The 25,199-nt window shown below is 45.2% G+C and overlaps 1 protein-coding gene across 2 annotated transcripts in view; it reads left to right on the top strand.

Annotated features, from left to right (window-relative positions):
- Positions 1 to 4,634: 4,634 nt before the first annotated feature.
- Positions 4,635 to 25,199, top strand: part of SFMBT1 (Scm like with four mbt domains 1) — a 1,637,826-nt gene continuing 1,617,261 nt past the window's right edge. Inside the window, exon 1 of one of the 2 annotated variants that reach the window (XM_069643544.1) lies at positions 4,635 to 4,769. The gene's annotated coding sequence lies outside the window, so the exon portion shown is untranslated. The remainder of the gene's footprint in view (positions 4,770 to 25,199) is intronic. The other variant, XM_069643545.1, reaches the window with a different exon arrangement.

Genomic DNA, 25,199 nt, shown 5'->3' with positions numbered 1-25,199 from the left:
AAGAAGCCCTCCAGCCTCTTTTCCTTTGCAGCTGGGGAGCAGGTGTAAGTGGATCTAGGTCACCTGGCCTAAGCACCACCCACCTTCTTAGCCCTGCCTCTTCCTTCCTGCTCTTAACTCTTAGATGAAGGGCATCTCTCGTCCGGGCGTCCAAAGTGAAGGCCAGTCAAAGAAAAGGGCTATTGCTGTTTGGACCAGGAGGATCCAGGGTCCGACCCCTTGCTAAGACAGCAGGTAAGCATGCACCAACATGTGTTTACACCCTCTGTCCCCTCAGGCCATCCCCACCCTCTCTGGTCCCCCCGTGTTGTTCCCTTGTGCCCCCCCCTTCGTGCACACAGGAGTCTATCCTGATACATTCTGGTTTCACCATCACCGTCTTGTGGCCAATGCTGGATTTTACTTTTATGGACTTCGATTCACAGTGCGTCACCCTTTCTCAACTCTCTTGCTGGACTTCCTTTGCATCTTGTACTCATGCTGGCCCTGAATCATGCTGTTCCATCTTCATCTTGTATCCTGTCTTGCAACATTATGTGTTACTACTGACTTCTGCAATTGTATTCACTCTCCTGTCTTGCTTCACCACTCTTTTTGACTGCTTACTCTCTCTTCTCTCATCCCCTCCCCTCTCCCTTTTCCTATCTCCTCCCCCTCCTCCCCTTACTTTCCTCTATGCACTTACTCTATCAGAATTGTCCCTGGACCTACTATGATAGCAACCTTGTCTGTCGCTCCCCTATCCCCTTACTGTTCCCCCTCCCTCCAGCACTATCTGAAACGGTGTCAGGCCTAGTACGATAGTCATTTGTTTTGTTCCTCCCCTCCCTTTCTGCACCCCTCTCCCTCACATTTTGTTTTTCTCTGGCTCTACCAGAAATGTCATCAGGCCTAGTACGGTAGTTGCCCGTCTGTTTCCATTTCCTTCCCACTCTCCCCCTCCCTTCCTTATCTATGTCGTAGCACTTGCACTATCTGAAATGACGTCAGGCCGAGTACGATAGTTAATTTCACATCCTTACTGTTCATAGCCTGTAAGAATGTCGTATTTTCCCTTGTTCCCTTCCTTGCCATGAAGCGCTTTGAAACACATTGTGTATAGGCGCTATATAAATAAACTATCATATCATAACCCCATCAAGTGTTCTACCCAATACACACCAAACATCACAGAGACAATACAAAACATCACAAGGAGAAGGAAAGTAAAAGAAAGAAGAGAAGAGAACAAAAGGAGATGAAGGATAAGAAAGAGAAGAAGAAAGAGAAAAAAACCCTTTTTTTAACTCCATCCTCCACTCCCCACCAAATGTTCCCACGTAGTATATAATCAATCATAGAGTGTATCAAACGATTCCCACAGCAACAAATATTCCTCTTCTTTGCCCCTATTTTTCAACAAAACCTTATCATATCTAGACAGAACCCTCAGATACATCAACCAATCCCTACACTAGGTTTCTTTCTAGCCTTCCAAATCCTGAGGATAAATCTAATCTCAATCATCACTGCTCTATCAATCCAAAAGTTATGTTTTCTAATTTGAACACTCCTTTCAACATGCGAGAGCAATATTATATTTTCCGCAGATCTAGGTAGGCTTATTCCAAAAATGAAATCAATCCTATCTATCAAATTGATAATTTTTTGTGGAAAACGTCGCCCCAAAGGAAGGATTTGTGGGTGCGCACCACTAAAGTGACAGAAACTCTCAATTTTAAAGTGGTGGAACCAGCTGCAGCCGTGTGGTTGGACTGGTGATTTTCCACTATCACCTATATAGAAGTAAAGCTTAAGACGGTGCTAACCTCACAGACTGCGCTCAATCATACGTATGCCACATCTATGTGGTATTGGTTTGGTGGAGGTAGAGTTTTGTAATCCTATCTATCACCTCATTCCAAAATGACAGTACCCTCGGGCATTCCCACAATAGATGTAAAAGAGTACCTCTATCAGCACTACAGCTCCAACACAAGTCATCTAATCTCAACTTTAACTTAAACATTTTCACAGGTGTCCAATACAATCTTCCAACAATCTTCTGACGAATCAGAAGTAAGTTCATATCCTTTCCTATATTCCCACCTACTCTCAAAATAGCTTTCCAATCAATATCCGAAATGACCCTATTGACATCACTCGACCAAGTCTCTCTCAATCCATCCCAAGCTAACAGATGTTTTGCATTCATGGGCATGAAATTCATATAAGTTTGTGCACCATACTATTAACTATCCAATCATTTACTAATCTCAGGCGTCTTCCCAAGTGAGCCACCCGCCATAGCAATCCTCTGTTCAAGCATTGGAACCAGATTTCGATATCTATTTCTCTTTGACCTAAATTAATTCTATCTACTAACTCCTCAAAGCTCAACACCCGAGTCCCATCCAAAACATCCCCCAATTTCAGAACACCTCTCGAGACCCAACTCTTCCAATTAAGACATCTATTATCAATCATTAGTGCTTCATTATGCCAAATCGATGCATCTGCGCTGGAACCATGAGGCTGCCCATTCTCACCAAACCAAGAGCCCAAAACCTGTCTAGTTGCCCCAATAGGTTTCAAAGCTAGTTTCTTGTTAGATAGCTTTTCCATACAGTAAAGAGTATCCAAACAGAATGGTGCACACATCTCTCTCTCCATTCGTAGCCAGAACGGCTCCTTAACATTCTCAGCTCTAAAGTAATAGGAACTCTTCTTAAGTAAAAAAAGACTTGTAATATTTTATTAGATCTGGGGAAGCCAAAACCACCTTCTTCCACTTTCTGCATCAGTATAAATTTTGGAACACGTGGTCTTTTCCCAACTCCCCATAAAAAGATTTGAAAGAGGTTCTCAATCTTCAAAAAAAATTTTTTATAAATCAACAATGGAATAGATTGAATTATATACAATATTTTGGCCAACAGAACCATCTTAATGGCATTTATTTTAGCCTATAGAGTTAAGTTCAACCTTTCCCATTTCCTAATTATTAAGGTTATTTTAGCTAACACCTGGTCTAAATTGCATTGTATAATTTTATTCAAATCTCCAACAACATATATCCCCAAATAAGTGACTCCCCCAAGTGACCAGCTACAATTCCAAATTTCCTTTTTTCTATTATAACATGTTCTGGACAACGGAAAAACCTCAGTTTTTTTCCCAATTGACTTTGTGGCCTGACAATTTACCAACCTCTTCAAACATGCTTGTAATTCTACAGAACACATCTGTAAATCCAGTAAATCTCACTCTGAGAACATTGCATTGTACTTGGGGTGTACCTGTACCAATGTCTCAAGGGCCTTTCTGCAAGCCTCTTTTACATGTTGCTCCCCATTTATGTATTAGCATTCCATTATGTTATTGTCTTGTACATCGCAGCCGTTGACGTGAATTAGGTATGATATGCTAAATTTCAAATGCATTATGCCCTTCCTATCACTGCCAGCCCTAGAGATAAGGGGTGTATCGGCCACTTTTACGCCCTAAAAATAGGCAAATACTCCCAAAAAAATTAAAATAGGGAGTACAAATACTCCCAATAAAAAATGGCAAATGGACACATATGAGCTTGTGGCCCTGCTTTCACCCAAACAGTTCCATGGGTGTGTTTGGACCAGTAGTTCATGCACTATCACAGGAAGAAACAACTATAATTATGGAAGAGGTCAAATGTATCTTTTAGTATGCACGGATAACTTGTAAAGCGGTATTTGTCACAAAAACATTTCTGTTTTACAATTGAACATATGTTTACTCAGTTATACAACACTCCCATTGAGCGCTGGACTTGTGTTTTTACTCCCTAAAACATCTTTTTGTTCCCAACTTTCAAAAATAGGGAGTAAACTACTCCCACTTCAAAATCTCATCTGGAGCCCTGATTACTTACTGCACAGCAATATAAAACTCATTCTCCAAAGTGATCTCACACACACACACACACATCCTCGGCTGAAGAAGGGCACTCTGAAAGTCAGCATCCATTCATTCTCTCCACAGGCCACACAACCCACAAACCAAGAGAGGAACGATGGCTATGATGTCCCCTTGCTTGGGTATGAAGACATCTTTAAAGGAGGACTTCCCTCTTTTCTCTGACTAATTTGGAAATGGACGCGTTTCCATGTGAACTGCTGCCATAGCGGGTCTTTCAGTTGGAAATGTCCCGGCCATCACGCATTAGAAAGAGTTTCCTGGTGACAAAGGAAATGTGTGTGTGAGCTCCTTAGCACAGGCGGAGCAGACTGCAGCCCCCTGGCGACGCTGTTTGTCTCCGCCTGACTCTCATTTGAAAAATAGGTACGCTTGCTCCATGAAGCGGGCATTCGCCCCCAGCCGTGGGGCTAAGACCACCGCGATATGCTGCGGCATCCACGGTCTGCCTTCGCTCCCCCGCCCCCCCCCGCCATTTCCGTTGAAAGTAGCCCAAAATCCCGCAACCAGCACACTCCCGTAATGTTCGGCACTATTTGATTTTTCATCCCCAAATTGTGCGGGGAAACTAAATCTGACAACCCTGAAGGGGAATGCGCGTTCACGAACCGCAGGAACATGCGCAGCTCGGGGATTTCTCACAGGAGCGAAATCAGCCGCTCCCGCGCGAGATCACAGAGCTGCGCCTGCGCGGCTCTCCTCGCCAGTGGACCTGGAACGTGAATTCTGTGGCACCGGCAACGCGAGCGAAGTGACGGAAGCTCGCGAAGGAGAGGCGGCGGAAATCCAGAGCAGCCCGACGCCCGGATACGGCCGCCGAAACACCCCCAAGGCAGGTAAGGCAAGTCCCAAAGACCGCGCGACGGGGGGCGGGGTTAACGGCCACTGTCTGTCGGAGGGGCTGGGGCTTTTTTTTTTCTTCACTCCTCAACTTTGGCGAGGGGAAGGGTGGCCTCGGATGGGGCTACTGCGTGAATATGTGCATGCCTTTGCACTTCGTGCCCTGGCCCCTCGGCTGAGCCGGGAGCACGCTGTGGTGACCAGACCGTCCTCCTAATGTACACACGGACGCCCCCATTCCCTGCGGCCTCGTTATTTTGTAATGTTCCTCTAAATGAGCCACCCACAAGAAACATGGTATACAAGCATGCCATCGGTGCCCATGGATCTTTTCCTTCTTATTTTCTGAGTGGAGTAAACCTCGTCGTGGCGTGTTGTTTTTGCAGCGTGACGTGGTAGGAACTTAGGGAAAAGTGCCTCTTAGCACTAGCAGCAGCGGGCATCCAGCCCCTGCCCCCAAGCGGCACTCGGTTGCCCGGAATCGCCAAATAAAATAAATAAACAAACAAGGCGTTTGTCAATGGCATTTTCCCATTGAAGGGTGATTGGAGAATGAAAAGAGGCTGTGGCTTTTCTTTCCCCAGGAAATGTTACGTTAGAGGACGAGCCACCTCGCCACTTTACTACTCGATGGTATTTGTTCCTCTTCCTTTCGCTTTTGGTTTACCAATGGCAAATGCCAAGTGATGGTACTCTGTGATGATATTTTGTTGGATGCTTCCAAACTGTTAAACATATCAAGCTAGAATATTGTAACTTTAAATTTTATATAATATAAAAACATATAAGCAGAATGGTAAAGATTGTATTGCAGCACATCATTTTGATCTGCAAGGCATGTATACCATATCTCACAATTTTCTTGTGGGGGGAATAAAGTTATGAAACTTTTGACATGCTGACGGAAGAATTGCGTCTTGTGCTCTTTTTTTTTAATGCAAAAAACATCATCCAGTTGTTGCCCTCGCGTTTGTTATCCTTATCTGCTCTTTCGAAAAGGGCAGATGCGGGTGAGCGCACTCCCGCCTCATGGGACCCGCGGCTTGTGAGGAGCTGAACTTTTTGTTCATGTCCCAAAACATTTTGTACGTTCGCAAGAGATTGCAGGCGCTGCAGCTCTTAACCCTAGTGTACAACTTAAGCACCCACCTAGAGGTGCCATGCAGTGCATACCCAACCCTGGCGTGCACTACCATTGTCTGCGCCCAACATGCACTTAAGCTCTTTTTCTTTTATACACTACCACACCGAACTTGTCTAATTCATTTCAAAATTAGAAGTAAAGCTTCTTTCTATATTATTATTTTGTATTCTATCAGGTATGTCAATGTAGTGTGTGTGATACACAGTGGCTGATTCAAGGAAAAGGGCACATTAATCCTGCAAGTGCCACGGGCCGAGATCGATAGAGTACGAGCCTGCGAGCAGAATAAAAAAATATACGCCCCGCGTATTCATGGAATTGTCTGCACAATGTAACTGTATACGCAAGTCGCAACCGGAACGCTTCCATGCAAAGCAAAAACAGCCCGAACAGCTACCTTTGCGTGCACCACTGGCTGCGAATAACCTCACCCTTCAAACGGTGCGTGGGGTGTCCCGCATGCATGCATCTCAGGGACCCAGCGCGGGGTCTCTGATAACTCTAACCGGCACCCCAAGGACATGCATACAGTTTAATGCAAAGCATTCATTTTCCTGATCAAACTGCGTGCGAACACCCGTAAACAGTCCCTGCACCCCTGAGTGCGATCGGAACCCAGGTTGCGCGCACGCACCCCTAAATCCGACATGCAAACTCACCTCCACAGTTGCGATTCCTCCGCAAGTCCATACGCCTGCTTCCGGGGGCCCAGATCTCAAGGGAACTGTGGGCATTTCACAGGTGTGAGGTTGCTCGGTCGCATCCATGAATACACTTTGTAATGCAAAGTTGTGGGCGTGCTATGGACTGCCTGCGGTCTGTCCCTCGTAATGCCTTCTTTCTGTCTTGTTCTTCCCCATTTGGCGTGTTTCGCCCCTTATTCCAGCCCCTACGCAGGCCATGCCCACCCCTTGCGTGGAGTCTCATGCAAGGTGTTCGGCCTCTCGCAAAGCCGTGCCGAACCTATGCGAACTCCACGCAAGTCCCGGAAAAGTCCTGCGCTGTCGGTTCCATGAATCGACGAGCAGTGTTTCACACGCAGTTTGACGTGCAAGTACCAGCTTTTATGTGCAAATAATTCCATGAATCGGGCCCATAGTGTTTAATTGACATTTGTTTTTGTAGTGTGTGTGCACACAAATGCAGAGGTGAATCTAACTAATTATTTATTTGTAAATTTATATTCAAGTAAAAGGGCACCGAGCCCTGCGTGCTCAAGCTCTCCGGCAACAGTCGCCCTACACCATTCTGACCACGAATCCCCTGACGTATCAGAGGAATCTTGTGCCAGCTCTACACATCCCCCTTCCTTCACAAAGATCCTGTGTCCATCACTATGTAATCTTTCAGGTGTTCCTGCCTACGATTCCACATCTCAAACTGGGTGGCTTGCCACCCGTTATATCTGACAAGGAAAAACTCTTCAACTCCATTTTTTTTCCAAAACCACACTCCATACCACCTTCATCTCTTTTCCTCACCACCATCACCCTCTTATCAGTTCGACACTCTATCGTCCTCAGTTTTGACTGCAAATCTGAAAACGTGCATTTTCCACCCGTCCTCGTCTCCAAACTGTATTGTGCGTGCACACATAGAGGCAGAGGTGAATCTAACTAAATATACATTTCTAAGTTAAAGGGCACCACGCCCCACCTTGCCTATTCTGCTTTCCGCCAATCGTGGTCTCCACCGCTCTAACCCTGAATACCCTGACCAGTTATCAATAGGGGGCATGATAGTTTTACCCAGTATCACTTTATTACTGAAGCTGTGTTTTGCGATATCTGGTTGACAGTTTTACATAACTGTAATTATCCAATGTACTTGTTTAAGGGTTTCCACGTTCCCAAATTTTGCACTTTGGTGGAATTGCACACGGAAGAGGCATTTTTTATTCGTTAAGGCCTTCCTTGTCGGGTTATAGTGTAAAGTAATACCGTTTGTTTTCAAGTGTGTAAATTGATCCCTTCAAAGTAACTTGGAGACCGCGTTTTGAAAAGCATTATAGCATCTTTTTGGGTCGAATTGTCTTTCTAGTTCTGCACTGTTGCATGTTGTACGTTTGTTGTGCTCAAAAGTCTTTTTATTGTTTGAAAGAAGAAATCAGTGCCTGATTTCGATCTGGGAGGCATACAAAACGGTCCTCCGTGGAGAAGCCATCTCGCGGTTTCTGCCCACCGAAAACGACATGCCCAAAAGATCAGGGAAGCAGAAGCACAAGTCCTGGAATGCGAACGGCAAATCCTGGCACACAACACCCTAGAAGCAAAGGAGGCCCTGATCACGGCACAAGATGCCCTCAGTAATGCAGCTCTGTACAACGCACGCACCGCCCATCAGCTGACCCGGAGCCAAATTTACCAACGAGGTGATAAAGCAAACGAAACCCTGGCCTGGTTGGAGAAACGGGAGCAAAGCAGAAGACATGTGCGGGCTATCAAATCGCCGGAGGGAATATTGCTGACAGAAGACTCTGACATAGTGGAAGCATTTGCAGCTTTCTACAAGAAACTCTATACTCCGCCTACCGGAAGCCCTGCACTTGAGCCCTCTCTCTACCTGGACCGGATTGAGATCCCGAAACTCGCACAACACCAGTCAGACCTCCTGAACGCTGAAATTGCTGAGACTGAAATACAAGAGGCACTCGCACAGCTACAACCCGGGAAAACCCCGGGCCCCAACGGCTTCCCCACCGAGACCTGGAAATACCTTGGCGGCACAATACCGACCCATATGCACCGCATGTTTCTATGCAGTAAAGAACAAGGGGCACTCCCCCGGATCTCAGAAAGGCGTGCATGGTTGTCATACATAAAGCAGGAATGCGCCTCCTACTGCCCCATCTCCCTGATCAACGGAGAAGCCAAGGTCCTAGCCAGAACACTTGCTAATAGATTACTGAAGGTGATTGAGACTCTTGTCCACCCGGACCAATGTGGATTCATGCCCAACAAATCCACCCGCATGAACTTACGCAGAATCCAAATCGCCCTGAGCAGAGCCACAGAAATACCGGCTCCACTGGCCCTCCTGGCAGTGGACTTTGAGAAGGCATTTGACTCTGTGGGATGGGAAGCCTTATGGGCAATCATGGCCCGAATGAACCTCTGGCAAACGTTCATAGCATGGGTAAAACTCCTCTATGCATCCCCAGAAGCCACGGTCAGGGTAAACGGTAGGTCCTCCAAACCATTCCCTCTAGGCCGAGGCACTAGGCATGGGTGCCCATTATCCCCACTCCTCTTCCTCCTTGCCATTGAGCCACTAGCAATAGAACTCAGAGCAAATAACTGGTCTGGATTCACCTGGCCGGGGGAGGTGAGGACCGAGACTCGCTCTATGCGGATGACCTCCTTGTGTACCTTAGCAACCCAAGGGCCTCATGCCCGACTGTCTCCTTTATCCTCAGGGAATACCAAAATTTTGCGAGTCTAAAGGTGAATGAGGCCAAAACCATTTACTTCCCGATCCAGGGCGGTGAGTCGGCGATCCCAGAGACCTGTCCCTATCATGTCTGTATCAGAGAATTTAAATACCTGGGCATAAGCCTCGACCCGACACTTGAAGGGTTCCTCCAACTCAACGTTCAGCCTGTGATTGAGCGGTTTCACAGAGATGTCTCCCACTGGCAATCACTCCCCCTATCCCTAATAGGTAGGACTGCGCTATTCAAAATGATGACCCTCCCCAGACTCCTGTATGTTCTTCAAAATGCCCCGCTCACTATCCCCCGAGAAACTTTTGCACTCATTGATAAGAATCTTTGCATACTGCTATGGGGGAGAAACAGCCCAGAATAGCTCTTCAAACTCTCCAAAGATCAGTATGGGACGGAGGCATTGGCCTACCCTGCATACGCACATACTATCTGGCGACACAGATTGGGGTGGTAAACGATTGGTTACACGCAGACCCCACACTACCACATATCCGTATTGAAATGGAGACCATGGCCCCAATACCCCCACTACAGATCCTGTACGCCATTAACAACCAACTCTCGATGCTACCAAAAATAACGCACCCGATCCGCTGAGCCTGGCGGGACGCACACAAACTGGTCGGCTGGAAGAGGAGACCAACCTTATCCCAACCCATATAGCACAACGCGCACCTCCCGGAAATAGTGAAGATGGGCTCTTTTGCACACTGGGGAGCCAAAGGGATAACTACGCTGGCCCACGTGATCCAGGGGGGTCGCCTCCTAAACTTTGAAACCATGCAAGCGCAATTCGACCTGGCACCCATGGACCAGTTTCGACACGCGCAGTTGACCCACGCCATCCGCACCCAGTTCCCTGGCACGACAACTATACCCCCCTGCTCTCCCATTGAAACCAATGTCCTCCTGCAACGAATCCCCTCCAAGGTCACTTCTACGCTCTATCAGGCCCTCAACTCCTTTGGGGCCACACAACTGGATAGGCTCAAAGAAAGGTGGGAAAGGGACTTGGGCGAACTGGAACCTGAAGACTGGATAGATGCATTAATGTCCCCTAGAGAAATTGGGATAGAAACCAAGTTCAGGCTAATACAACTGAGAATTCTCTACCGCTCCCATTACTCGCGCACTGACATGACCAGATTGGGGGGGATCCGAGGATGAGACATGCATCAGATGTAGAACCGAGCCGGCTACCTTTTACGATATGATCTGGGATTGTCGGGTGTTACAAGTCTTCTGGGGGGTCTGTATTGATACGATCTCTACGGTCCTGGTGATGCCAATTCCTAGGGATCCTAAAATGGCACTCCTGGGCATCTGGGGAGAAGTGGACTTGACGAAATATGAAAAAATGTTTTTGGCAGTTGCGCTGGGGGCGGGTAAAAGACTCATAGCGGCCAACTGGGGCTCTGCGGACCCACTGTGCCCGAACCGATGGTGCAATGAAATAGACAGATGCGCGGCGTTAGAGCGCCGGATCTATAACGCACGACTGTCCCCGTAAATTTGAGAAAATATGGGGTAAATGGCTCGATGCTCGCTGAACCCCCCCACCTTTATTTATTTTTTTATTTTGATTTTTTTTCTCCCCTCCCTCCCTTCCTCACCCCCCCCCCCCACTTTGATGCAAGGACGTAGGGGGCAACCTGGGTTACCAGCATTTCTTTGTCTCGCAACCGTTTCATGACCCCTTGGCCCTGCTGTGCTCTTGCCGCTGTCGATATTGCCTTGTTTTCTCCTTTGCTGACGAATGTTTGATTAATATGTAAGTTGCTGCTGTTTTGTTTACATGCAATAAACAGAGTTATAAAAAAAGAAATCAGACATTGAATGTGAAAGGAATGTATACGTACAAGGTTCCAGATAATATTTTGAGGCGGGGTATTTTACTCCCTGCTTTTGGAAATTGGAAGTTTTTAAGGGAGTAAAAAAGCAGTAACCGTTGTCCGCTGTGGTGTTTTTAGAAGAATAATGTACATTTTAATTTCTGAAAACATAGGTATTTGTGTTGTAGCACATACATTTTGTGACCAGTAACAACCATACATTAAAATACGCCTTTCATCTTATAGGCCCTCTTCAGCTGAGATAACATAACAGTGCCTCTTTTTTGCATGCACTGCAGTTGCATCTGATATATATATAAATGCAACCGTGCAGGGGGAACAAAGGGGGGAGAATGTGCTCACCTGGTACTTCCCGTTTAGTTTTTTTGTGTGGCGGATTAGTCTTATATTAGGGTGTAAAATAGGCATGCACATAACTTATCTGGAGTGGTAAGTACATAATAATGCAGTGTGTAGGGGAAAGTATGTAACGATTAAACACAAGTGACATTAAGGAAGGTAGCCTCTGATTTCATAGAGGTAAAATAGAATACATAGCACTACTACCAGACGGAGTTAGGACATGAAATAGGCGATTGTTCATAATCGGGAAGGCTACTTTCTAACAAGGCTTGTGCAAGTGGAATGTCTGTTTTTTTTGGAACCCTTTCTCCATGGCCAAATTACTGTTACCCTTGTGAGACAAGTCTTTCTTCTCTGTGAGGTGCACACTTGATTATGCAAGCACACCAGCAATGGGATGAGGTTTGCACGTGTCTTCACAAATTGCCTTCCCCAAACCTTAGAACATAGCCTCATATTGGGGTAGATGCAGCAAGACACCATTTCAGCATTTGCTGAAGTGGTTAATTGATAAAAAATGCATTGCATCGGTTATACAAACTGTATCCCCGCATTTCATTGGGACAGCTTTTAATGGCAAGATCCAATCATAAACTTTTATTTGCAGATCAGAATACTATATTATTGAATGCTACCAGTGATGTACTGCAACTCTGAACACGTATATGACCACTTATGGAAATGAAGTGTGCAATTCATCCCTTCAAATACAGGTCTGACCCTTTTTAGTTTAGGCCTTAGGTAGTGCTTTAGTGGCTCCTATAAGCCCAAACTATTGCGTTGCAGCTTAGATGGGACATTGATGGCATGTGAGGAGGGACACAGTTTGCGGTTGGTTTTTTACCCACCCATGGTCATGCTAATGGGTCATACGTACCCACTATCTGCCCACCCCATCCCCTGACCAAAACACCCCCTACTGGGATCTGTTTGAGCTACTTCTATCACTCCAAAACATCAAATGTTTTGCTTTTAAAGGGCCTGCCAGTGGGATTTCAAATAACTCTGAGTTACTCTTTTAAATGAAGTTGTAAATGAGCTATTGTGGTAATTAAACACTTCTTAATAACGTGTGCCTTCAGCCAATTGATTCACAATCAATATCTGTTCCTTGCATTGACGACTTGTTCAAAAAGAAGCATTGGCAAAGCTAACAGTTATAACTTGCATATAGGCGTAAGATCCTTACAGCAACCTAGTGTTGAATTCATCACACACCACATTGAAACACGTTCAGGTTTTCAAAATGAGCACAACGTAATCCAATAGCCTTTACTGAAATTAATTGCACTTTTTTTTTTCTTCTTCAATATATTAACTGAGAAACGAACTTTGTAAGAGTCACTGAGCTGAAATTCTGGTATAAGCAAGCGTTTTGAAGGTATCGGGTAATATTATCGCCACCAAAAATATCGGCGTACATATGGTCGTCGGGAACGGCCATAGGCAATATTTTTGGTGGGGATAATTTATGGGGTAAATGGATTGGGGGATTGCAGGGGGGGTCCCCTGCTCCCTTTTAAAATATATGGTGGTTGGGGGGGTGTCCCCTGCAGGTTCCATGGGGTAATATCGCCACAAAAATATGGTGAAATTATTGTATGGCGATATTTTTGCGGCGATATTATCACATGGAACCGTTTTAAGTAGTGGTGTAGTGCGAGTTAAGGTTTGTTTTATAGTTTGGTGGATTTAGGTATAATTTAATGAAGATCGTCTTTGTAATAAACTTAAAGTTGCCACCTCCAACTTTTGTAGACCACCTTTTCTATCTAGCCTCCTACAGAACGTTTTTGTTTAAAAAAATAAATATATATATTTGCTCTTTTTTTTTTTTTGTGCGATTTCCGTGGTGTTTTTCTGTGTTTAGATTTTTCAGTCATTGTTTATATGTTCCTCTGACTATTGAGTAAAATGTCCAAAACTTGTGTGTTAGCGTGTTTTCTCTGTTTGCAACACAGACCCGAATTTTCTTTTGTCTGTGTGGTCACACTGGTTGATGGCTATAACTGAGCATGCAAGTTCTATATCTGAATGCTTCTGTACTCCATAATCATGTTGTAGTGTGTTTACTGCCCATGTCCTATGTAAACGAATTTGTATTTTTAAGTGCATCTTTTGTGCATGAGTTACCCTTATCCATGTGTTTGTTTCCCAACATACTCTACTTGGAGGTTGTATGTGTTTACACAGGACTTTTCCCTACTGTTTGTTTGTTGTAATCCACCGTTCACACCTACAATTTAGCCACGATTTGAACATTTTAAAGCTAGGTGTTTCAAGTTTGTATTATGTGGCTAGCACTCGTTTCACCAATGGTTAGCTGTATAGCCAAAACCTCAAAAAATCCCAGCAGAACATGAGATTTGCCCGAGAGGTTTTTTTGTCTATGAAAGGCCAGTAATCATGCGTGCTTAAAATGAGCAAATTTGGTGAACTCGTGGAAAAATGAAAACGTTACAAAAGGATCTGTTGTCACATTTCCATTTCTAAAGTGTCGGTAAGTATATGGTATTGCAATTGCAAAACCATAATAAATGACATTGTTATGGGTATGTAAAAACTTGACTGGATTTCACTATTTGGTCTGTCCATAAACCTGATCCTACTTAGCCAATAGCTTCTTGATTGTTGTCAAATTGCAAAACGCATCATTTCAATGTTCAAAGACTTGCCACTCACATTATGTCCCCTGAAAGGCTGTAGGAACAAGCAGGTTTAGGACAGGTTGAGTCGAGGGTAGTTAAGCGTAGTTGAGATGATGTAAAAAAAAAATGTGGTCTAGGATAGGTTTATTTGAAAGTATCCGATGAGTGTAGGTGAAAGGATGTTGGAAAAAGTGGGTCTACCACAAGTCGAGGGCAGCCGTTGAGCGCAGCGTGTAACGGATCTACAGAAAGGGTTGCAGTTTTGCTTTGTAGGTTCTACTGTGATGCTAAATTTCGAGGGAGGCTTTATTGGCACCAAGTTGATAAATAGCCGTTAATGCTTTAATCAGCCCCTGCGATGGGCATCGAATTATCCCAATGTCACCATAGCAGAATTCACCCATAATGTAGGGTAACAGTCATGCCTTTCACGCAATCTATGGAAATTGCCCCTATGAACATTTCAGCTACCAACATTGCTAAGCAACCAGAGACTTATCCTATAAGCTGATCTCGGTCCTGGTGGAGTGCTTAATGGATAATAGGCATGCATGCATGCATGCATGTTATAGTTGAAAACGAGCATCTTAAAAACAATATTAACACATGCCCATACGCTTAAGTCTACACCTCAAGATACCGTACGCCTGCATGTCAGGTCAGTGTTTCAAATGTGCCAGGCTGAAATTGACTTATTATGCGTACTGGCAGTGCGGTTGTATATGCGTACCCAGATAAAACACTATGGGGAATAGATCATTGTGCAGCAGTGGGAAGTGCAGGGAATAAAATGATCGACCCGCGCATTTAATGAGTGTGTCCCCACTTAACTCAATCTCCAAAGAAGAATGCAAGTGCTTAAAAACAAAGAGGCTGCTGTAGCAGAAAGGAGCAGGGCAAGCAAGCACGCATATCCGCTGCTTGCGAGGTCGGGTGCCCTTGGAGAGCTTCTGCAGCTTTCTTTTATTAGTCCTTCCTCCCCAAAATTGGTTTTCATTGGGATTTAGAATCTCCGAAAAAGACGAGGCGAATGTGCGCGAAGCCAGAGAGCTACCAGCAGAGTTTTTATTGTACTGTACTCCTGCAGGAATATTCTTCGTGCACGCGGAACACGCTAGCCGACACTCAGCTGGCTGTTGCCGTTACTGCACTGCCATTTTATGTTTAACGTGACAGACCTTGACATGCTTGCACAATTCCTCTTTAAATCGTGGAGGAGAGGGTGTTTCACACCAAGGCTTACCAGCTAACAAATAGAGTCCACTCCTGATGCGTTGTTGGTATTGTAAAAAGACCTGTAGTCTTGTGGTGAAACAAACTACACAGACGCTGGCAAAAGTGGCTTTGATGTACTAATTCGAGTAAAAACACAGATTTGTAGATGGCGCTCATTCCAAAATTGACATGTTATGTCCTTGACGTAGTTATCATTCTATTTTTAAGTACCACTTGTTCACCTATTCCAGCAATCCGAGGTAAATACTAACAGCAAGCCGTTTTCGCATGGTCTCCGAGGGCTCTTCAGTGGATGGTGTCCAAGTTGTGCAAAAAAGAAATGGGGTCTCATTACGGGTGGGGCAGTCCGGAAATAACAGTGGCGGTAAACCCGCCGCCACTGTTAATTTCGGACCACCCGATCTCGAGTCCTGCAGGTGGGAGGTGGCGTTCCCGCCAGGTTTGACCTGGCGGGTTTAACACCGCCAGCCTGCAGGCGGACGTGGAAACACCAGCACCATCACGAGATGGTGCCGGTGTTTCCACTTCCCCACTCCCATTGAATTCCGCCTCCGGAATTCCCGGGACACCAGTATCGTAATGCCCTGGTAATTCCGGGAGTCACGGAGGCGGAATGGTAATACGAGTCCGGCGGTAACCGAGCCGGAAAAACCTGCTGGTTGCCGCCGGACTTGTAATGAGGCCCATAGTTTTGTAACTATTGGTTGAACCGTGCAAATATATTGGGACTAAAATATCATGGTCCAAGTTACTAGCCAGCCATGACGTCACTCGCATTATTTCAACACATAAGCGTGCTGTGTATTTTTACTCGCTAAGAGTCAATTATCACTAGCCATTGGCTAGTGTCAAGTGCCTAAGGAAAGTGGGTATAAAGGCTATGCACTCTCAATGTAACTTATCTTCCGTAGACCTGGTTGGACGGTGACTCCTGATTGAAGGAACTATTCTGGGATTTTGTTGTGTTTTCCGTAAGTGCAGAAAGATCACCAAGGGGCGATGGAGGAAGTGATTGGCAAGTCTGCTACAGAGGTCTCTACCAGTGCAATTATCGAAATATAAACTGATGAATTTTGAGATGCTGGTGATTTTCATGATAAAGATTGTCATGCTGCCTAACCAAAGATTGTCAGTGATGAATGTTATCATCGCTCCCAAGTCAAAACGCTTAACCCTTTAAGTGCCATGGGTTTTTTCCCCCCAGTGCCAAGTCCTTTTTTGGGGATTTTGGTATGGTGCCATTTCAATGCCTTGTAACTTTTTTGTTACATGAGATATCTCGGCCAAATGTGGCCCTTTTTCCCACATGGAGGCGCTCGTAACGCCACCCAGGAATCCTAGGTTGCTGTAGGGGGGTGAGAGAAAATAACCAAAAAGGGCGAAAATTTGGGGTTTTTCAAAAAATGCCAATAAAATGATGTACAAAGTAGCCTGTGGTTTTTTCCATATAAGAACTAGGAACAACTGAATACTTCAATTTCATAGCTTTCAAGAACAGGTTGAGTGGAAACGAAAAAAAAATATTTTGATGTGGTTAGCAACAGTTTTGTGAGAGGTAGGCGATTTTGGCCATTTTTGCCAATTGGACATGCATGGAAGGAATGCAAGTAAAGGGTAGGAAAGCCGAATTGGAGGACAGAAAGGCAAATATTTCTGAAAAGTAGACAAAATTCCAAGTTTAGGAAGGGGTGATTTGCGCAGGTCAGGCAACAAATGGGTAGGGGAAAAAGCAGGAAAACGACCGAAAAAATAAAAGGTATGTGGTGGACATGGTTGGCCTGGTACGGCAATGGCTTCTATGCATTTTGAGAAAAACAATGCTCTGTTACATTCCCCCGACTCTTGCAGTTAGGAACACATTTTTTGTAATGTTTCACAAAACAAGCATTACCACAAGCCAGGAATCGGAGCCATGGTACGCAGGAGTTTTATGCTTACGGCCTGAACAGACATACTTAGCATGTGTAAATCAGGAAAACCAATGTGGTGAGGAAGGGCAAGCATACATTTTTTGAAAGACCAAAGGCAGACCAAGGGTAGGTGACTTGTGCAGTTTACAAAAGTGTATGGTGCCTAAAGCAGCGACTAAATATAGGTCACATTTGGGAAATGAAAGGGTTGTGTGACAAAGGGCAGCAGAAAATGGATCGAAACAATATGAAAACCATGCAAACACAACAAATGTCATACCTTCCCGTGTTCCAACAGGTGCCCCGACGAAAACGGTACCTCACAATGTGTGCGTGCAGCTACCTGGGGGCAAAGGGGAGAACCAAAAACGCAGCTAACCCCAAGTCTTTTCCGACAGCAGAATTTGATGAATTTCATGGAAGGACGCACCATACAGATATGGGCCTAGGGTGTCCAAGCCACCAAGGGAAACGGGGAACCCCATACATTTCTGAAAAGCGGACACCCGTGGGAATCCGCAGAGGTCTGACTTGCGCAAATCGGCCCCGAATTTATTACCCAGAAAGCCCAACAAAGTGAACATTGTGTTTTTTCCCACCAAATATCACACTTTGTCAGGAATTGTGGGTAATAAATTCTGGGCCTCTTCGCAAGTCAGACCTCTGTGGATTCCCACGGGTGTCCTCTTTTCAGAAATGCATGGGGTTCCCAGTTTTCCTTGGTGGCTTGGACACCCTAGGCCCAAATCTGTATGATGTGCACGTGAGAAAAATTCTGCAATCCTGCTGTGCGAAAAGAGTTGGGGGTTACCTGTGTTTTTGACTTCGACCTTTGCGCCCCGGTAGGTGCACCCACACATGTGAGGTACCGTTTTCATTGGGAGAACTGTGGGAACGCAGGACGGTAGGCCATGTGGTGTTGGCGGCATGTTTCGGTAGGTGACCAGAGTAAAATGTGCGGAAATTGTGTCCCCCTCCCTGCCCCCCACCCCCAAAATTTGGACTTTGTCAGGGGTTCTGGGTAATACATTCTGGGGCGATTTGCGCAAGTCAGACCTCTGTGGATTTCCACAGGTGTCCTCTTTTGGGAAATGCATGGGGTTCCCTCTTTTTTCCTTGCTGGCTTCGACACCCTAGGCCCAAATCTGTAGGTTGTCTCCCCAAACCCTTTGGGGGTAACAAGTGGTGTAGCCTTTTTTCCTTTTGTGCCCCGGTAGGTGCGCCCACACAAGTGAGGTACCTTTTTCATCGGGACACGCGTGGGGGCGCGGGAAGGTAGGCCATGTGTTGTTGGCGGTGTGTTTTGGTGGGTGGCCAGAGCGAAATGTCTGAGAATTGCCTTAATTTCCAGCCAATTTCAGAGACATTTTCCTCTGTCCACTCACCGAAACACGTCGCCAACAACAGATGTCATACCTTCCCACGTTCACGCAGGTGTCCCGACGAAAACCGTACCTCACATGTGTGGGTGCACCTACCGGGGCGCAAAAGATAAAGGGTAAACCCACTGGTAACCCCAAGCTTTTCGGCACAGCACATTTTGTTAATGTGGGCAACCTACAGATTTGGGCCTAGGGTGTCGAAGCCAGCAAGGAAAACGAACCCAATGTGCCCCTCTGCGCCAAGGCAAGTTTGGTAAACAAAGAAAAAATTGAAAATGGCAGTCTGCACTTTAGGGGGGCTAGGGGCACCCTAAACTGCCAGGTAATTTTGTAATGTAATGGGGGGGGTGCCTCCCTTCCCCCCACACCAAATGCAGGGGGGGCATCTCATTCAGCCCTCCCTGGGAGCAGTTATCTGTTCTTGGAAAGGGGCATGTAACCCCAGGGAGGGCAGCATGACATGACCCCAAGTCCATTTTGGGTGGGGGGTAGGAACAACCCCTTTCCATAAAATTATTTCCTGGTGGTTCAGTGGGGGGGGCATCTGCCTCAGGGGGGCCCTACCCTGCAGGCCCCATCGTTTCAGGGACCTGCCCACACTTTCCTGGTAGCCCTCTCCCCCCCACCCCATTGGATGGGGGGAAACTCATGTACTCCTCCCTGGGGTGAGAAATCTGCCCCCCAGGGAGGGGTTGACAAGGGGTCCCCCCTTCCACTTGGGGTGGGTGGGAGAGGGCCACCACCCTTTCATGTCCTAAAAAAATGTGTGGTGGGTAGTGGTCCCCAACCCCCTCCCCCACTTCCCATTGCGTTCTTTTTTTGTTTTTTGCTTTTTGAATTTTATTTTCACATGCCACCACCCCTGGGGGCAGATGGTCGCCCATCTGCTCCCAGGGGTCTCCATACATGTGGCCCCATGCTTTGGGGCTTCGGGGGGGAGAGGGCCACTCACCTAGTAAGCAGCTCCCCCCTCCCCCACTTCAAATGGGATCCTGGTGGTCTATTGGCCATTGCTAGCCACAGATTGAGCGCCCTGTTCCTGATCCGTGACTAGCAATGCTGTCACACAGGGTGTTGTTGGAAAGGGGAAAATCTCCCCTTTTCAAGGACATCACCCAAACAAAAATCCATGGTGGCTACTAGGGCCCCCCCCCCCTTCACATTGTTTTTTTCCCTTTTTTTGGGGGGAAATTCTTTTTTTCTATTGCCCCCGACCCCTGGGGGCAGATGGTCACCCATCTGACCCCAGGAGTCTCCATACATGTGGCCCCATGTTTTGGGGCCTAGGGGGGGGAGAGGGCCGCTTACCTAGTAAGCAGCCCCCCCGTACTCAAGACATCCCTTGTGTCTAGTGGCATTGCTGACCACGGATCGAACAATCTGCGCCCGATCCCTGAGCAGCAATGCTTACACACAGGCTGTTGTTGGAAAGGGGACAATCACCCCTTTTTCAGTGACACCTGCCTCGATCTCCGGCTTGAAATGCAGCCGGAGATCGAGGCAGAGGGAGAAGGGCACTCGCCTTCTCTCTCCACCGCGGCAGCCCGAAATGGCTGCCGCCGTGAAATTCCTTTCACGCCGGCGTGCATTACGCGCGCTGACATGAAACTGAAGGTAATCCAGCCCCCTGGCAGTGAGGGGGGACCTCCCCCTCACATATCCCGTGTTTGGATTACAGTTTTGAGCGATCTCTGCTTTGCTCAAAACAAGGTGCCAAAAAGGACGAGCTATCTCATTCTTGGCACTTAAGGGGTTAAGCACACATTCGATACACAGTGATCGCATGGTACAAGCCACCTTAAAAATAGATTATAGGGATATGTCTATCAACTCTGGAGGTAACAGAATCTCTAGGAATGTGGTAATGGCAGCGAGGGTCAACAAAATCATGGGTGAATACCCATGTTTTCATTCTAGTGAATGGAAAGTTGACATTTTCTCGGCTGATCACTTTGAGGAGTTTGCCAAAAACCTGGTGTTCATTGGCTCATGGGGTGGAAATCGTGCAATTTCTTCTTCTTTCTTTTTTTTTTTTAAGTGAGCAGGTTGACGAAGGAAAACAGGGGAAAAAATAGATTGGTGAGTCAAATCAGGAAGAACACAGCCTTTACTCCGTTACGGAAGAACATTTAGGTCAAAAAGGTGTGTTTGGCATATCGGAATTGATCTTGACAAAATCGGGCAAAAAAGAGCAAGGCTGATGCAGACGGCATGTTGAGGATATTACGAAACACAAATGCAGAGGCTTTTTGGAGGGTAGTTAATAACTTGGATTCCCCCCCCCCCCAATTGCACAAACAGTTGAATGCTGTCATAGAAGATGAATGTGTGCAACACTTTAATACTCTGTATTCCCGTGCAAAGGGTGCTCACAATATTATTTCCTTTGACGATGGACGTGATTATACTTTGGGATCCTCTAATTTTGATGAAGAAATTATCCTCGATGTGATCGCTCATATCAGCCTGTCTCGTGCTGCAGGTCCTTGTGCATGGGCACAAGTTCTGTCCATTTTGTTTAAATCTATTGCTAGAACTGGTATTTTTCCCAACTCTTGGTCGAAATCCTACATAGTCCCTATATACAAGAAACGCGTGCGATCGAGTCCGACAAACTATAGGCCAATTGCCATACTGATGCAGACAGCAAGGTCTTTGCTGGGATCTTACTGTCCCATCTTGAATCTTGGGCCTGTTCGGCCAGCAGACTGGATAAATGGCAGATAGGTTTCAGAAAAAATCTCGGTACTTCCCTTAATGGCCTTATAGTTAATGGCATCAAAGGTCTGGCATGGGGTGACAAATCTAAATATGTCTTTGTTGCATCGATTGATTCGCCATCTGCATTTGAAATGGTTGATCGCAATCTGCTGTGGAGAAAATTCTATGGATGGGGGCTCCACATAGCCTCCTGCAGTTACTAATGAGCCTGTACTCCAATTCAGTAGTTCAGGTCAGATTAAATCAAATGGACCTACTATTGCGTCCAATTAAGACCTTCCAAGGTGTTAGGTAGGGGTGTGTTTCAGGCCCCTTTCCTAGACAGCTTGTATATATCTGACCTGGGCGAGTACTTGAAATCTGCAGTATTTGTTACACCTGAGTTTCATCACTTATGCCCACTTTGGCTGTTGTATGCGGATGACATTCTTTTGTTTGATTGCATTGTGGTTGGATTGCAACGACTTCTAAATGCGTTTTCAAGATTTGTGGGTGAACATGTGCTTCAAATGAACGCTAAAATCATGCAATGCGCAAAATGCAGGGTGAAATGTTCATACAAGTGGCACCTTGGTAAGGACGCAGTAGAGAAGGTATCTTCACTCATGTACTTGGGATTCATGCTTGTGTCTCATCCATATTTAATTAGAATTTTAGATGAATCGTTCTATCGCTCCTGCAAGTCAATTGGGAAGAATAGACACCTGCGTCTGTAGGTTTTCACTCCTTACTGGTATTAGATATTATGAAGGTAAAATTATACCTAACATCATATATGGCATTGATCTATATCCTTTGGAAATGGTGGACTATCTACAATATCTGGAAGCCTTAATATGGAGAAGGGCGTTACGACTACCGAGCACTTTGCCTATTCCTGCCATTGGGTATGAGCTCGGTGTGGTCTCTTTGAAAGCAAGAGGGCAGTGGAAGATCCTATCTGCTGTACAAAAAAAAGATTCTCTGTTCCACTAAGGGTACCCTGTATGATGATCTGGGGGTAATCTTAAAATGGGTTAATGAAATGTCGTTATATTGTCATTCTTTTGAGAGAATTGAGTTTATCCTATCAAGATCTTAGGGAAAATCCTGTACGTCTAAAGAAGTTGTTATATGAATATGTCTGTCTCCAGATAGTAGAGATAATGCATGCCTATCCATCCTTGGTGCAACTTCAAATTGATCACAAGAGGTTGGGCACTCTGGCCTCTTTATCTAGCTATCTATCCAGCTAAGTATGTTAGGTATACCTTTTTTGCGCTTCAGGTGGAATATGCTGGCAACTAAAACCTTGCTGGTCAGGTATGGCCTGCTGACCCTCTGCTAGCAACCTGTAGATTCTGTAATGTTGGTGGTGATTGAAACCCTTAGACATATTTTATTGGAATGTCCAGCTGTCCATTTGCAGAGATGTAAATACACAGGGAAATTCCTTGGACAAAAGAGTGCAGGGATGGCGATCAGTTGAGGATGATGTGTCTTGCTGGACATATGACTTCTACGGTCTTAGCAGTTGTGAATTTTCTTAAATGTTTGGATTTGGATGCTTTTCAGAAAGAATCCTAGATGCCTTTCTTCCCAATATTCTGAATTGATATTCTGTATATATCGTGATTTGTTTTATATTGCCTGTCCAACGTATCACTGTATATTGTATGAAATACTGTTTGATACTGTTTTTTTAAAAAAATCTTTGTCCATTGAACTTTTTCCTCTTTATCTTAGTTGGTTTTATTGTTTTACTTGTTTCTTCTATTTTTCCCGTAATTTTGTTTTTTTCTTTTTTTGTCAAAGGTTTCTTAACCAAATGACAATTAAAAAAAAAAAACAATTTCGCATTTTGTTCTTGAGGAATCCTTTTCTCCATAGAACCTTTTGAGGAAGTGGTAGGGAGTATAATATTTATGGGAGATTTTAATCCCAAACTGGGAATGCTCACTCTGAGGTGACAACATTAGTAGAGGTAATGTATGGTGTTCCAGAAAGAAGCATTCTTAATGCTGACCAAGATTCCAGAGCCCATATTATTGATGCTTTTCAGAATAGGCATCCGATGGTTGAACTAATTGGCAGATGCAAAGGGGATATCCCATCTAAACCAGTTTTTAAACTAGGGAAATAGGAAATCGGGGACTGATTATGGTATAGTGGATTGTTTCTCTTTCCATAGGTTGACAAGTTTTTAAGATCCTTTAGAGGTCGCACAGTGATCACAATTCTCTAGTTGTAGAATGGAGGATGCAGCATACCCATGGGTCAAGACCACATAATAGGAATGGGTTGGTGCACTCTCAGTCCACAAGGGTAGTTGGTAAAGACGAGATGGCAAGGATCCTTTGGGATGGAGAAATACTGCGGTTACGTACCAACCTTTTAAATGCAGGCGAGTCTATAGTGGGGGATTGTTTTTTCCTTTTGAAGAGCTTTTGAGATTCATTTATAGTAAACTGGTGACTTCTCCAGTAGCCCCATGGAGGCAGAAAGAGAAAGAAGCAAAAAGTGCCCTCTGGTTTGATTTTGAATGCAGATTCACGGTGGGTGCTGCACTTGAAGACAAAGGAGGGTGCTCTGAATGCTGGACAATTGTATGCAAAAAAACTAGCATACAAGAAACTGCTAAAATAAAAGAAGCAACAATTTTTTGAATAACAATGGGAGCTACTGGATAAGGCAATTTAGGAAAATAATATAAAGGACATATATAAAGTATTCTGGAAATTGGTATCAAAAGGTTATGAGGAAAAGAGGGAGAGTTATGTGAGCTCTATCCCACCACCAGCATGGCGGCCACATTTCCAGGTGGATCTGTTCAAGAAAGAATCGGATGGCTCTTTGAATAAACTGAAAGGTTTGGGGATCAATGAAAAGGATAGTTTTACCCAAGAAGAAATCTCAAGCCGTATTCTGGAGAGGAAAAAGGGTAAAGCCTGGATGTGATATGGCCTGCATTATTCATATGGTTTTATGATTAGTGGGCTCCTGTATTAGAGAGTTCTTAATGTAATTATACAGAGTTAAAATTGCTTAGCCTCTTAGAAGAGAAGTTTGTTACTACCACTGTTAAAAAGAGGGGCCGTTTGCGGATCCTCATTGTTACCACCCGATATCGCTTCTAGAGGTCTCGAGTAAGATATTCGCAGGCTGTTTGTCAGCAAGGTTGGGAAATGATGTCTGATGTCTTTCCAGATGGCCAAGCTGTCTCGAGAAAGGGGTTCTCTATGATGGATCAATGTTTTCTACAATGGTTAGGGGCAGCCAGGTGTACATAGCTTTTTTTTTTTTTTTTTTTTAGACATCCCATAGAACCGGTTATTTAAACCACGTTCGTTCTTAGAAGAGGGGTCTCCCACACTTTGTACATTTTGTCCTTACGATGAGTTCCTATGAACTCCCCTACACCGGCATCAAGGTTGCACGCAGGCAGCGATGCTGTGGAGAAAGCATAGCACACGCTTCCTCATCTGTGGAGCCAATCCCAACAAAAACTGCATAGATCAGAAAAGAAATGGAGACTAGCTTGTTTCCACATGGTTTTTTTTCTGTTCTAATTTAACACAATGATCAAAGAAGCTAAAAGTGCTGTGAACTATAAAAGATACAAAGATGTTCAATGTAGCGGCCATCTAGCTGCAAGGAACAGAGAAGAACTTTCCAGGGTAGACATGTGGTAGTGGAAGTATCTCAGTCACAAGGTGCTATACATGGTGAACTACTCACTGGGTCTGGTTAAGAGCATCTACAGAAG

Source organism: Ambystoma mexicanum, chromosome 2p (genome assembly GCF_040938575.1).
Source record: "Ambystoma mexicanum isolate Mex_15411 chromosome 2p, UKY_AmexF1_1, whole genome shotgun sequence".
Lineage (NCBI taxonomy): Eukaryota > Metazoa > Chordata > Amphibia > Caudata > Ambystomatidae > Ambystoma > Ambystoma mexicanum.
Note: the sequence above shows the minus strand (reverse complement) of the source record. Positions and strands in the feature narration are given on the sequence as shown.